The sequence below is a fragment of the Xenopus laevis genome, chromosome 7S, assembly GCF_017654675.1.
Source record: "Xenopus laevis strain J_2021 chromosome 7S, Xenopus_laevis_v10.1, whole genome shotgun sequence".
In the NCBI taxonomy this organism is placed as follows: Eukaryota; Metazoa; Chordata; class Amphibia; order Anura; family Pipidae; genus Xenopus; species Xenopus laevis.
Genome location: NC_054384.1, coordinates 30,089,078 through 30,102,168, shown reverse-complemented (window position 1 = coordinate 30,102,168; position 13,091 = coordinate 30,089,078).

Sequence of the window (13,091 nt, the reverse complement as noted above, 5' to 3'; positions counted from 1 at the left end):
CAAACCAAATCCTGGATTCGATGAATCCCTAGTAATAAGAGGTGGAAGTTATATCGATATGATAAACTATCAGATTTAAATACATTAAAAGAGCCAGCAGTCAGCAAATGATGCTTTTTTTTATCAGGAAAGCCCAAAGTACTATAGATAAATGAACTAATTTAGAAAAAAAAAGTTTTAAAATTTAAAAATTAAAGTATTACAGCCCAACTAAATATTGCCTCTATTGATCATACAGAGCTTTGTAGGAATTTTTGTATAAGCCTCTGAGTGCACGGTATTGAAATCCAGCGCTGCAGTCATGAAGCCATCATAATCCAATACTACATTTAAGACCACAATAATACAACCAATATAATACTTTGTTATTAACATGTTTCAGCACAGAACATTAGTCAATAAATCAAATGGTTAAATAGATCGCTAGATGACTTGTTGATTTACACTATCCCCTTCGGGAACAAGATGAATGTCGGGTTAGAAACATATTGATGATACACACATAACCTGAGAACATGGTTCATGAGAACAGAAAAATGAATATGCAGGAAGAAATAAAGCAATAGTGTTAGCCATAACAGGTGTTATTTTCTCAGGCTGATACCAAGGGTTTTTATAGTACAGTTAATCAAGAATGAAAGCTTTCAAAAGAGTATATGTACACTGTAAATGGCTTACTGTGCATGATTTCTAAATAACAGCTTATAAAATTTCATAAATGGTTTGATAGAATAATGTATAGAAACACTATAGTTTGAAATCCATCAAAAGCATTGTACCCAAAAGTGATACATGGCAAATGCCAGATTTCATTAGTAATGATTAGTTAAATACACCGTTTATATAATTTTTTACATTTGGATGCATATTTATCATAGCTGGCTACCATTTAAAATATTTAGCATTTCATAACAGTTTTGTTTCTTCACTGGAACAATCTGTTTCATGACAGAAATAAACATTAGAATTCTCAATCCCTGCTTGCAGTAAGGATTAACCATTCAGAGGGTGTTAGAGAAGCTGCTGAGCTCTATCTACATATCTATTTTATTTTTGTTAACTGTATTAATATATTAAAACCCTTTCCTAACTGTCAGGAATATTTTTCTGACATTCAAAAAAAAATGTTGATCAATGGAAAATATATTAAACTGCTAGGGACCCTGCCTTCAGGTTTCCAGGTCACAAAATGAGCAAATCTTATGGTGTTTGCCCACCTTGATGCTTGTGAAACAAACAATTTTACCAAAGTGGTACATTATATTTAAACATATACAAAGCCCCTCATTTTTCCTACCAGTGCTCAAATGGGCTACTCTTCTGATCAGCTGAACCTACAAATTGGTACAAATTGTAATTAGTTTTAGGTAAAAACCATAGGTATGCCAAAATAAATCTGGCTAATATTGTGACAAAGACAAAAAGGTGTGGTGCAGTTGTTGTAGGGAAAGAAACCATAGTTACTAATGTTTCAGTCTACAAAGAAATGGATAGGCTTCCACTGAGACATTAAAAAAATGAAATGTTGTTTTCGTGTAGTTTACATTCATTATCAACAATAATAATAATAGCAACATCACAAGAATAAAAATATGTAATACCTTTGAGCATTTGGCCAAAACGTCCTCTTTAAAGAGCAGGAATTCTTCTTGGATTTGAGGCTGGTTGAGGGAAAACAAATGAATGAATGGTTGCTTTCTCCTAAAACTTTGTGTCCTGGCAGAAATTACTCCATTGCATTGCTGCCCTGTAATTACTGAATAAAAGTTTGCATTTATGAAAGAGAGAAAAAAACAAATCCTACTATATGAATCATTATATTCATTGAATTGTATTTGTAATTCAGTACAAGTAGAAAAATCATCAGCTATTTTGCAAGCCCAAAACTGCCATTCAGTTTAGGGCTCCACTTACAACTTGCATTACATATCAGGTCTACTTTGTAATCCCTTTAATGTATGATACAGGCAGGGCAGCCATCAGGGGGGGACAGGGGGGAGAGTTGTAGGGGGCCCCGAGGGTAAGGGGGGCCCTGCCACGCCACACTTTCTTGATTAGCCGGGCCCCCTGCTTTCTGAGAGCTGCTGACCTCGGGAAGGCAGGGTGGGAGCACAAGGGGAGGGATCTTCTGTACATTACTTCCCCTTATTGGTCACTGAGTTTAAGTCCCAGTTGAGCTGCTCAGGGATTGGATAGCTGAGGTTTGAACTTCCCCTCCAGCTTATCCAATCACCATGCAGCTTTACCAGGACTTGAAATTCTGTGACCAATAAGGGAAGAAAATGGTGTCACTCGAAGAAGATGCAGCCACCTGTGCTCCCCTCCTCCCTTCTGTAGTTGGCAGCTCACTGACAGCAGGTGGGCCACACTAATGAAGTAAGTGTAACATGGCAGGGCCCCCCTAAAGGTAACTCTTTGTGGTGCCTGTTGTGTGGTGGGGCCCTGGGCACCAAATTTTTTTTAAACTTCTTTGTTGGGCAAGTTTTTTCACATGGACGTTTAAGGGGGGCCCTGGCCACCAATTTTCTTATAACGTGGGGGGGGCCTAGCCACCAATATTTTTTAATGTGGGGCCCTGACCACAAATGTTTTTTTAATGGGGGGCCCTCACCATAAATGTTTTTTTCAATGGGGGGGCCCTGACCACCAATATATTTTTATTAACATGTGGGAACCATAGCCACCAATGTTTTTTTTTTAGTGTGTGGTGGACCTGTGGGGTGGGGAGGGCGGACCTGTAGGTGGGGCTTGTGGTGGGCGCAACCCAGGGGGCCCAGGAAATATTTTCGTATGGGGCCCTGCGATTTCTGATGGCGGTCCTGGATACAGGTATGGGATCCCTTATTCAGAAACCCATTATCCAGAAAACTCTGAACTACAATATCTCCCAGAGACTCCATTATATGCAAATAATTCAACATTTTGAAAAGTGATTTCCATTTTCTGTGTAATAGTCAGAGCCAAGCCATGCTGGGCAGGCGCCCTAGGCAGGCCCGGCAGCTGCAGCTCCTATTTAGTGTACGCACGCGTGCGCATGCGCAAATTTGCGAATTTGCACTCGCGTGCGCGAATTTGCACTCGCGTGCGCGAATTTGCTCTCGCGTGCGCATGCGCAGGATCGCACAAAGCGCGAACACTACGTAGCCGGCCAGAGAAGGGAACCGGACTTGGGGTAGGCGACAGAGGAGGTACGTGCCTGGCGCCCTCCCAGCTTTGCGCCCTAGGCAAGTGGCTTCTCTGCCTACCCCTAGTTCCGGCCCTGGTAATAGTAAAATAGTATCTTGTACTTGATGGTTACTAAGCTACATGAATCCATATTGTTGGCAACTGTAGAATATTTACATGATTTTTATCAGGCTTAAGGTATGGAGATTTTTTTTTTTTACAGAAAGACTCATTTGAAAAAACCCAGGACCTGAGCATTCTGGATAATAGATGCTATACATGCAGTAATAATTAAAACCGTTGCTTTTTCATTTTATAATGTGTTTCATGCAATTTTATGTAAACAAAACTGTTAGATACTGTTACAAATATGATCACATAAAATCCTGGTCTGCAGTAGATTTGTTTCCTTTTTTAAATGTCTAATGTTCAGTGCTAAAATGCCCAAAATTTCTAAACTCAACCCACTTTTGCTGCCTGTTCTCAGGGTGCAGCAACCTGACTTCCTAAGTTCCCTTTAGTGAGTGACATAACTGATTTTGGACTGCTGTGACAGGGTGATTGGAGGGGGGGGGGTAAACTCCAAAATATTAAGACTGCCTCATAATACCTTTAATATAACATAGTGCAGAACTATAGGTTCCATGCAGGATGCTGCCACTTTGCAGAATGATTTGACTAAATTGAAAAACTGGGCAGCAAACTGGAAAATGAGGTTCAATATTGATAAATACAAGGTTATGCACTTTGGCAATAATAATATAAATGCAAGTTATACACTAAACTGCAGTGTGTTGGGAGTTTCCTTAACTGAGAAGGATCTAGAATTTTTTGTGGATAAGTTGGCTAATTCTGGGCAGTGTCATTCCGTGGCCACTAAAACAAATAAAGTTCTGCCTTGCATAAAAACAAGCATAATCTCAAGGCATGAAAACATAATTTTGCCTCTTTATAGGTCCCTGGTGAGGCCTCATCTGGAGTATGCAGTGCAGTTTTGGACTCCAGTCCTTAAGAGGGATATAAATAAGCTGGAGAGAGTGCAGAGACTAAGTGCAACTAAACTGGTTAGAGGGTGTTAGACTTAAATTATGAGGGGAGACTGTCAAGGTTGGGGTTGTTTTCTCTGGAAAAAAGACACCTGAGAGGGGACATGATTACACTTCACAAGTATATTAGAGTACATTATAGAAAACAAGCAGGGGACCTTTTTATCCATAAAGATGATCACTGTACCAAAGGCCACACCTTTAGACTAGAGGAAAAGAACTTTAATTTAAAGCAACGTAGGGGGTTCTTCACAGTCAGGACAGTGAGGTTGTGGAATGCACTGCCGGGTGATGATGTGATGGCTGATTCTGTTAATGCCTTTAAGAATGGCTTGGATGATTTCTTGGACAGACACACTGTAATATCCAAGGCTATTGTGATACTAAAATCTATAGTTAGTGTATGAGTATATATAATTTATAGAGGGGTCAGTGTGTGTATGGATGCTGGGTTTCATTTGGAGGGGGTTGAACCTGATGGACTTTGGTCTTTATAATTTATGGCAATGGTCGCTTCAAAGTTTCATGTTTTTGTTTTTTTAATTGCATATAATATACTGTATACAATTACAATTTTATTATACATGTATCATTACAATGTCACTATACATATTTATGAAGTGAAAGACTTCACACTCCATCCAATTCAATCCACAGGTAAACAGTCCTGATTCACCCTAATATAGAGAAATAAGGAATAACCCTGTATGCAATCTGACACTACTTTTAATCAAATCTGCAGTGCTGGTCTATGGTTATGAGCAATAGTGTAGGCTATTTTTCTAAGTATCTTGTCTTGCTGCATTAATAACTCATGATTTATGGAGGCTTGAATTCCGTTCCTGTGTTGGTACTTTTGTTTAATTCATTGTAGCCTTGGGCAAGTCACTAAAATGCTAAGCGATCATCAAAAAAATATGAATTTAAGCCTGACAGTACAGTAAAGTAGTGCTGCAAAAATGGTTTAGTTAAAGTGGACCTGTCACCCAGACACACAAAGCTGTATAACAAAAGTCCTTTTAAAATTAAACATGAAATCCGATTTCTATTTTTTATTAAAGCATTCATAGCTGTTGTAAGCTTATTTAAAAATCTCAGCTGTCAATCAAATATTGTCTGCCACTCCTCTATGCCCTGGGCATAGAGGCGGGGCAGACAATTACTTTCACTTTCCATTCAGCACTTCCTAGATGTCACTGCTCTCCACATATTCCCCCGTTCTCTTTACCATTTAAATGTGTAGCCAGGGCACCCATTCTGGTGCACAAACAAGATTCTGAGATGATGCAAGCTTTGCCTTATTAACAGTGTGCACAAAATGGCTGCTGCCTGCTTGCTATAATTTTAAAATCCCAGACTGAAGGAAACAAGATTCAGATAATTTATATAGTGTAATTAAAGTTTATTTTGCTTGACTAATGTGATAAAATAGGATTTTGAATAATTTTTTTGGGTGACGGGTCCCCTTTAAATTCTAGGAAAATTAGCGCTGTATTCAGCAGAGCTGTGAATAATTAAATATAAAAAATGGTCAACAAAACCAGAAAAACTACAGTCATTTTTAAATACCAAATATTATGCTTCCTGGAAGTGGTTCCAAAAAAGTGCAGACTAAAAAAAACATGAGCAATACGAGAAAAGCATTTTTAAAAGTTAAGTTGGATTGAAAAAAGGCCAAAGTCCAGCAAGTTCAACCCAGTGCACATAAATACACATAACCTATACCAACCTATCTATACTTTCACATACATATAAACTAAATATATATATAAACCCAGATCTATACTAATTTATTATGCATGTTCAAGAAATAATCCAAGCCCCTCATAAAAAGCCTTAATAGAATCAGACATCACAAAATCATCCAGCAGTGCATTCCACAACCTCACTGCCCTTACTCTGAAGAACCACTTAGGTGGCTTTAATTGAAGGTTCTGTTCCTCTAGTCTTAAGGGGCAGCCTTTGGTGCTTTGATACTTTTTATTGAAAAAGATATGCACAGAAGCTCACCATTACCATCAGCGATACTGCACATATTCAGTGTTCTCTGGGCAACGGTTGAGAAGCCAGACATAAGGTGGCCATACAAGGTTAGATTTAAGCTTTCAAACCGGGTCCTTTAACTTATTCTGCATCTTATCTGCCCATGAATGGGGCCTTCTAACTGGCCTCCCCAACCGATATCTCAACAAAAATTTGGCGAATATCGATTGGGCAGGTTTGCTTTTTCCCCTGAGATTGAGGATTGCATTTGTTTTTTGCAGTCCTCTTCCCGTCGGCACCTATTCCCATCATTGTTATCAGGGCCAGAACTAGGGGAAAGCAGAAGAGGCAGCTGCCTATGGTGCAACAATTGGGGGGTGCTGGGCAGCTACCTCTTCTGCCTACCGCTAGACCAGACTCTACAGCTCACCAGATTTAACTTTTGCGTACACGAACGTCGGCCTAACGCATTCCCATTAGCTTGTGACATTGGAATGCATGCGCATGACGTCACCACACATGTGACGGGGGAATTGGGGCTGGGTCGCCTAGGGCGTCCGGCTGGCCGGGCCCACCTCTGGTTGTTAGCCGATCATTTGACCCCAGGGCCGAACAATCGGATTAGCCTGATATCACCCTGCCTTTGTTGGACATATCTAGGGAAAGATCCACTCATTTGGGGACCTCGCCAAATGGGAGGATCTTATAATGTATGGTCACCTTAAGGGATTGTCACAAATCATCAAGCAGAAAATAAGTTTCACCTGTTAAGAGGCTGATTATTAAATTCTAAGACAAACTACACTATTCAAATGTAATTCAAATTAACTACTAATTAGCTTGGTATCATACCATTCTAAAAATGCATTATCCTGTGAGTTGGTCCCTAAGCTCAGTAACCAACAGTAGCACAGAGGATGTGTTGAGAATCTGCAGAAAGAAGATGGAGAGCTACTGGAGGCATATTGGAGGAAGATCTTCACAGCTAAAGGGTTGTGGTGGGCTTGAGATGATGTAGATCCCCAAAACATAATGTGTAGCATGTATACTCTACTTCTTAAGCAGATTTACTTCTCCTTTATATTAAATGGCAGCGAAGCCCTTCTTTCTGGATTTTTTAGATGTGTGCCTGAATTTTTAAGTGATCTGGTAGTCCTATGTTCTGATGTAATGGAGTCAATCAACATAATGGTTCACCATAACTGAAATTTTAGCTGTTTTTAAGCACTTAAATGGATTGATTAGCAGGGTCGCTGAGATACAAAAGCTTAGTACGGCATAGGTTACATCTCTATAGCAGCTTTCCAATACAAAATATAACATTTCATCTAGATCAGGGCTGTCCAACTGGTGGCCCGCCTGACCCCCCTTATGTGGCCCTTCACATCAAAGTCTGCCTGCTGTGTCTGTTTACCATATGTAAAATTTAAAAGGTATCACTACAGAGATTGACTGGTCCCTGCATTGTTTAAACCTCAAATTCACAATGTAATCCCCTGTATTGTTCACATCTGTAATCCCCCTGCATTGTTCACACTTGTGACACCTCTATTGTTCACATCCAAAAGCCCTGTACTGTTCATACCTGAGACCCAGACTGAAACTGCCCACATTGTTCACCTGTTCACACCTTATTCAAAATGCTAATGGGGCACCAGCACTGTGTCACTGTATGTAGTACATTTTAGACTGGTCCTGATTCCTGTCTCCTGCTCTGTTCTGCCTTCCCTATGCTCCCTGCGTGTGTCATACTTTGGTATTTGTTCTGGGGGTTTGTTAGCAATTGAAAATTATTGTTAGTGGCCCCTAAGGTGTTTTATCACATGCTGGGGTACTGTATTATACACAGGGGAGGAGGAGGCATATGGATTTATGGGTATGTCTTAATATGATTTAGCTTTTTTCACACATGAGTGACATCCTTGCCAGGGCAGACACAAGGTAGTTCGGCACCCTAGGCAAGAGCTTCAGTCAGTGCCCCCCTGTCCTGCATTACCATTTACCTCCTTACCATGATGGTTTTTAGATAAAGAGAGCAAGAAAGTGTACAACACATTTTCATTTATATTACTGCCCCCTGTACCTGTACAAGCAAGCCCAGCAGCCATTCATCATACAGCCCTCCTGCAGCCATCATATTGCCCCCAATCTTTACCTGTGTCAGCAGCAGCCAAAAATAAATCTGATCACATCATATTGCCCCCAAGTATTTATGTATCTGTGCCAGCACCCAGCCCAGCAGCAACAGCAAAATATGGCCCCAAAATCTGTACCTGGCTGTGCCAGCAGGAAGCTTCACACTTTCACAGTAATAGAAAGAATGTCTTCAGTTCAGTGCAACTGTGCAAGGCTGAGAGCAGCGAGAGTGAGCCACACCAAGCAGCCCCCCAGCTCTCTGCCTCTCTCTGCCACCCAACACATTAGTGACGTCATTGACGTGTATACGCATGTCGCGGTGCACCGCACAGAAGGAGTTATCACTTGCCGGCAAGAGGGAGAAGGGGAAGGAGATGGATTCCACCCAACTGGGTGACCATGATTACTGAAACAAATTATTAAATAAACGCTTGAATAAACGCTTCACTGCAGTGAGCACCAACCATTTGGTTTTTTGGTGTGCTATTAATGTGGACATGGTCTTGTGGTAACATGGGCGTGGTTTAAAGTGGGTGTGGTCTAAAAACAGAGAGTGGCTAACACTGGCTTCCGTTATCGGCCCTCCAGCATGTAGATAAGAAAAATTCCGGCCCTCGGTACCATAGAAGTTGGACAGCACTGATCTAGATATATAGACTGCCTGGAACAAATTAGATGTGCAGACAAAAATGAAAGGGACATATTAAGAAGGAGATATCATGGGCAGTTAGTATGCATATTATCTTCCTCCAGCCCACAAACTAAATAGCTCAAATAACTCAAATAATAGCTCAACTGGACAAGGATTTATTGCGCCTTAAGGACTCTGTGTACCTCACTGCAGATGATCATTAGAGATCTATGATGGGTGAATAATAAAGTAGCTAACTGAAAGGTCTGAAATGTTTCCCAGAGCTTCCTTACTAATATCCTAACTTTCAAAAGTATATCTGTATCCCCACAAGCTATATGGGTAAAAGATACTCAAAAGTTTAAAAAGGGGGTTTAAAATATACAGACATCTGACCTGTTATCCCAAAACCCGCTATCCGGAAAGCTCTGATTTACGGGATGGCAATCACCCATAGACTCCATTTTAATCAAATAATGCTGATTCTAAAAAAATATTTCCTTTTTCCAATAATAAGAAGACAGTATCTTGTACTTGATCCCAAGTAAGATATAATTAATCATTATTGGAGGCAAATGGGCCAACATTGGGCTTAGCTAATTGAATTAGTTTATATAATTTTTTAGTAAACTTAAGTAATGGAGATACAAATTCAGGAAAGACTCCTTATCCTTAGACCCCCAAGGTCTTAAGCTTTCTGGGTAACAGGTCCCATGCCTGTATATGTATTTGACCACCTGTAAAACATTAATGCTGAGTTAAACAGAGTAAAAATGGTGTGTGTACAATGAGATTTAATTAATGTCTAATTAAGTTGAGTAGTTGTGACAGCGGGAGGCGGGAGATAATTACTGTTTCGATTCTTTACAGTTCAAAAATATTACAGTGTAATGTGAAAAAATATAAATTGGTAATTATGGCTTACACATCGTCTGTCATTAGGTAGTAGCTATTTTTTAATGGACAGGTGTTGAACTGCCATACACTCAGATCTCATAGAGATAATATTATGCCATTATCTTACCAGAGTCATATTAAATATTTTTATTGCACTATTTTCCATGTCATTTTCTTTTACAAAACAGATCCAGTCCCCATACAGTTATTCTATATAAGTACAAAGTAGTGCTACCCCACACCTTTGTGTTATTAAAATGGTAACTATATTGACAATTTTAACTACAATTTTATAACTACAAAATAGACATTGCAAATGGGGTGATTTCAGGCCCTTTGGATGCTTACGATTTTTAGCTGCAGAAGGTGGTGGCAAATTCCCTGTAATTACCCCCTTTGTGCAAGTACCCATTAGACTTTTTATTAGGTAGCTCAGACTGCTACATTGTGAAATTCCCCTAACAAGAGCATGCACACAAGCTCAATTCACTAATACCTGTGAACTTGGCCAATATAAAGTTTCCCTTAACGGAGAACCAAACCCTTTATATTAAAATCCCCTACACCCCTACCCTACATAGACCCCCTCCCTGCTCCCCCCCCCCAGCCTAGGTGTTACCCTCGGTAAATGCCCCTAAATCTTTACTTACCCCTTGTTGCAGATTCAACGAAGAGAAAAAGATGGCGCCCATGAACTCTGATGCGCTGAATCTGCAACGAGGGGTAAGTAAAGAGTTAGGAGCATTTACCGAGGGTATCACATAGGCTGGGGGTGAGCAGGGAGGGGGGTCTATGTAGGGTAGAGGTAGTGGATTTTAATATAAAGGGTTTGGTTCTCTATAAAGGGAATGGAGTCTAGCAAAAAAATCACATCTAGTAGTCTGTTGGGGGGTAGTGGCAGATGACCTTGGCCATTGTTCACCCAAATATAATGCAGTGGAGAGGAATGTGTTTTTAGAAAAGATTGAAAACACTTGCTCTAGCACCCATTACTAGGTCTGTCTTTTCTGATCCAAAGCAGTTTAACTGACATTATGTATGTATTTGTATACAGGTATGGGACCTGTTCAGAATGCTCGGGGCCTGGGGGTTTACAAATAACGGATCTTTCTGTAATCTGGATCTTCATATCTTAAGTCCGCTAGAAAATCATGAAAACATTAAATAAACCAAATAGTCTGGTTTTGCTTCCAATAAGGAATAATGATATCTTAGTTTGGATCAAGTACAAGGTTCTGTTTTATTATTACAGAGAAAAGGAAATTGTTTTTAAAGATTTGGATTATTTGTTTATAATGGAGTCTACAGGAGACAGCTTTTCTGTAATTTATGTACTAGACATATGTAGCTGTAATTTTTGTTAATTTTACATTATTAAATGACTGCACATTTTGCAAATCAAGGTAAAGGTGATGTTTTAATATCTGCAATCAACAACATGCTGAGAAGACCATCAAGCAAAACCAATGCATCAGTTACATTAATCAAGAAAAGAAAAATGTGTATTTAGTACTAGTACGCCACCTGCTGCTAAAATAACAAAATTGCAAATTTCAGATACTCAGTGGATATATTTCTAAACATTTTTCTTGCTAGGTTGCCTATACTCATTCAGCTATATAACTGGAAACATTTAAACAAAAAATGTGTCAGAGAATAGAGTCTGATTTACACACCAAAAACCAAAGGTCCTAAGAAATACAAATATTATATGAGCATTCTTCTTGTTATTTCTTAAAGGTTAACATTGTTCAATTTATGCACATTGATAATAAGCGCTAAGGTGGAAAGTGATGTGTTAGTGATAAGCTTAAGGATTCTAGTTCTAAATGCTGGAACACAGAACCGAGTGGACACAGAGTGGCATGATTGTTATTGGAATTGTCCCTTGTATTTATTACAGACCTGGAAAATGTTTTATGAACTAGTGAAATTATTGTCACTTTAATTACATGTAGTCAGTTAAAGGGTTAAATATCCCCTAAATATACTAGACTACAGCTCCAATTACAACCTCAATGTAAGCGATATATTGAAGCTGTAGTCCAGCTACATTTGGGCAAGCCATGGGTAAGAGCTTTGTGTGATAATTTGGTTGAGAATGACTAATATGGTGCTGAATTTATAGGCTGCCAACAAGTTTTCTACGATCTTCAGCACAAATGTTACATTGTGCATAAAATATACATTTTTTGCCACTAAAACAAATATGATATGAGAAAAATCAGATCCCTGTAGTGATGTGCATGATGAGAAAAAAACTCAACCACACACCTGACCCTAAAAACCTTAAACCACACTTGACCCTAACCCGCGAAATGTTGCATTGTAGGACCCGCACCCGACCTGTACCGACGTCTTCTTGATTTGTACACTACTTCTAATGTGCCTGTGGTTTGAATCTTTGAGAGCAGAGATGGAGTGTACTTCTTAAAGATATCTATTTTAAAACTTTTCTTCATTTTTTAAAATTATTTTCTGGTTAAGGTTTTTGTTTAGCCACTCTCCAGTCTGGAATTTCAGCATCTACAGTACCTTTTTTTTAGTTTCTACCTGGAAAAAAAGTAGATATAGAAGGCAAATAATTTAGAAACTATTGAAAAATGAAGCTTAATTGAAAGTCCCTAAGAACAAACCATTCTATAATAATGTATAGTGTAGGGAAGCACCGAATCCAGGATTCGGTTCGGGATTCGGCCTTTTTCAGCAGGATTCGGATTCGGCCGATAATATGTTTAGACATCCAGTCACTCCAGCCTTTATGCATTACATTTTAGGCTAACTAACTATATTAGAAACATTTTTTATTTTGCACAGCCTATCCATTTACCCAGTTTTTATTTTTACACTGAACAATTCCTTTAAGGTGATATACTTCGAAGCATCATTTGGAGGGCTGCAGGTGGGACTAGCCTAGACATGCCTTAAAGCAACAATAGAAGGAAGTGTGTTATGGGTTTCCTTAATTAAAAAGGATCTTGGGGTTTCTGTAGATAACAAGTTGTCTAATTCTGGGCAGTGTCATTCTGTGGCTACTAAAGCGAATAAAGTTCTGTCTTGCATAAAAAAGGGCATTAACTCAAGGGATGAAAACATAATTATGGCTATTTATAGGTCCCTGGTAAGGCCTCACCTGGAGTATGCAGTGCAGTTTTAGAGAGTGCAGAGACGTGCAACTAAACTGGTTAGAGGGATGGAAGACAAATTACGAGGGTAGACTGTCAGGGTTGAGA